This window comes from Micromys minutus (assembly GCF_963924665.1).
Source record: "Micromys minutus genome assembly, chromosome: 3".
Taxonomy (NCBI): Eukaryota; Metazoa; Chordata; class Mammalia; order Rodentia; family Muridae; genus Micromys; species Micromys minutus.
Genome location: NC_137972.1, coordinates 90,899,517 through 90,902,810, shown reverse-complemented (window position 1 = coordinate 90,902,810; position 3,294 = coordinate 90,899,517).

The window sequence follows — 3,294 nt, the reverse complement described above, 5'->3', positions numbered from 1 at the left end:
CAAATGCATAGGTGGGGTGGGTTTGCTCCCCTTCGCCTGATGACTACCATTTGCTTTCACTAGGGTTCCTTGTATTCCGTATTCCCTGGACTCTCCACGGCTGCTAGCATGCTCCCCATGAGCATGCAGAGTGACCTTTGACAAGTGGACATTTGGGGCTGGAGATATGGATGAGGGTCGAGCCCTTGGCTCAATCTCTTTGCCTAGTCACAGCCTTAGGAGGCCCATGTCACACTGTCCTTCTCACCCTTGCCAAGAGCTAGCCTCTGGTTCCCTCCCATTATCGTGCTATGACTGGCTCCTCTCATCAAGGCAAGCCCCATCAAGGACATTGCCACTGACCGCCTTGCTCGAGGTCAAGCTCCTCTCTAGTCAGCCGGTTGGATCTTATCTCTTCTTCTCGGACTTTACTACAATAATTAACTTATAATGTACTGCCATATTTGTTTACTGTTTCAAGCTACTTGTGGAGAGCCACTTTTCCTTTCCTACGTGGCCCCCATTCATAGAATTCACCTTCAGATCACGGGCATGTGTCACAGTGCCGAGCACACAGTGGGGATAGCAGATAAAAATGGAGAAGCTCAAGTACCATCCTCCCATTTCTCCTCCCATTTCCTCCACCATAGATTCTGAGGCCGGTTCCCAGACTTCAGCTTAGGGAAGAGGAAGCTGACACTCTAAGAAGCCATCCACAAAGTCCCCGAGCAGTAATTAGCTATTCTCTTGGAGGCAAGGTAATACCTGCAAGCATCTAGCTGGTACCAGACCCGTTCCCGGAGGAGGTCCAAATCTCTGGCATTAAGAGTAGAAGGGTTTTATCTTAAGTACTTCAGAAGTTAGCATGAAATGAGACTTCAAAACATTTAGTTCATCTCCCTTGTGTTCCAAACGGGAAGGTGGCTGTTGAAAAAGCTTGCCTGGAGTGACTGGTTTGCTGCTGGTCAGGTACAGGGCTCTTCTCCTGCTGTTCCTTCTTGGGTCTCCCTCCTATTCTGAGTCCTGTTCTTTCATCGCTTAGACATCAGTTCGCTTCTATAATAGGCGAGTTTCTAACGCTGAGGGAGAACTGAGGTGCCTAACACCTCCTTGTCTGTTTCCTGAGTCAGCAACCCATTTAGGCTGAACACCGCACACGTTTTGGTATCTAAATCTTTAAAGATGCAGGAAGGCCTTTCGGAGAGACTGAATAATGAATTGAATTAGTTATCTGTTGCTGTGTAGCAGACTAGACTTCAGGGCTCACGTTTGTAAAGGCACCACTTTAAGATGAGTAGGCAATTTTGACAGATCCAGGTGCTTTCCTTGCTCTCTCTGGTGCCACCATAGTCAGCAGCTAGGTCACCCAGGGCCTTTTGGCTCATGGACATCCTTGCTTGGGCCACAAATCTCCAAAGAATGACAAGACAGTCTGAGCTTTCTCATGTGGTAGGGAAACAGGCCTCAGACCTTATCACACCTGACCCCATGACGGGCACGCCATTCAGGCTGTAAAACTCAGCATGAACACAGCACCACCTGCCAAAATGAAAACAAAGACCTAACCCATCCAAGCCCACAGTTCTGGGAACGTGTCTAATGTACTGACCTTGCCTTCTGACTCCTGCAGTTCCTCCGAAGGCCAACTGAAGTATGTCAACGGAGTACATGGTTTTTGTGCTTAAATCTCACCCTGAGAAAAGCTTGGGGCTACAATGGGACCCCCAAAACCCCAGTGTGGTCTCTGGCTGGCTAATACTTCCTATTGGCTTAAACCCATAGTCTTCTCTGGTAGATACCCCCGAACAGTAGCTGGGTTCCGGGATCATAAGGAGAGGCCCAACACCAACATACACATGGTTGCAAGTCTCTGATTGTTCTAATGCTCACTAATGCCTGCTTGGTGCAAGCGAGCAAGATTCAGAATCAAGGGACCAAGAAATGAACATCATCATGTTCTTGGTGGGATGAGCTGGACTTGATCGATGCCTTTTCCCTGTCAATCTACCACAAGTTCCGGGCTGGACAGATCTCTTCAGTGCCATCTGACAGTGTCCTGTGGAGAATACTACCACCATTTTTTGGTTACCTTAGCTGTGGGGTGCGCTAAGAGGCTCAGAGCAGCCAGCACCCAGCAGTGAGATGAAGTCCAGGAGATTGGAAGTTAGAGACCCTTAAAGGTGTCACTCAGTCCCACCCAGTACTGGTCTGAAGGGCAAAGTGGCTCGACAGGAGGACCCTGAAAAGAAGCAAGATCTGAAAAAAAAAAAAAAAAAAAAAAATCCAGGAAAGCCCAAGCTGCTGCTTCTCTCTCCCCTGCTTCAGGGTCTGCTGCTGTGGAGAGAGACATTCAAAACAGGCTGGGTCAGGGCTGCAGCCTCTGCTCCTAAAAATAAAGCCTGTGAGGGAAGTGGAGGCTAATGCACCTGGAGGTGGAGCCATAGGTCAGGTGGGCAAAGCTTTTAAATGCACTATCTTCTCTGGTCCTCAGCGGGGACGGCCTGATGACATTCCCCTAAGCTCAAGGAGAGCGCTACCATGAGCAGGCCGGCTGCAAATCAAGACAGCGGTGGCCTGAACAGCCCTTTTCTAAAGACCCTGTCTGACAGAAACACAGGTCAAGCCTCTAAACTTCTCACGTGGGTAGATTTGGAACAGCAAAACAGACTTTGACGAAGCAGAGTCCTCGTTCTGGAAGGCAAAGGTGACTTTGCACACAGCGCTCTAACATTTCTTTAACTCCCTCAACCCAGTGGTCGCGGCAAACCTGGCCAAGGATTTCAAGGTGACAGCGCCCACCGGGAAGGCAGAGGGGCTCTGAGCCCTACACTGGAGGCGTTGCCAAGCATGCTGAGGGCTTGGGGGGACGCTGCCCAGAGGCCTTTTCCTTGTGGCTCCAGACAAATTAAAAACCTCCTCACCGGCCATTCACTAGGAGGAGGCCTCTTCCTTGCTCTGCGGGGGGCGGGGGGCTGTGTGGCGGGGGATCTAGTTGGGGGAGGCTGGGCCTCCCGGGGCTGGCGAGGAGGGGGAGCCTCAAGAATGGGAAAGGGGCCCTATCCAGAAGAGATTGGCAGGCAGGGAGCGGGGGCAAAGTGCAACCAGGTCACAGGGGGAAAAAAAAAAAAGAAGAAATCGCCCAGTAAGGGAGTGAGGGAAAGTTCCACTTCCAGTCTCATTATGGAAGGGGCCTGAGCAGAGAGAGGCGGGAGAGCCCCCGAGCAGAGAGAATAGGGAAGTGTGAGCAGAAAGAGGTTTTTAGGGTGCGCAGGCAGGACAAAGCAGCACTTCCTCCATCGGGGTCCCCATCCCGAG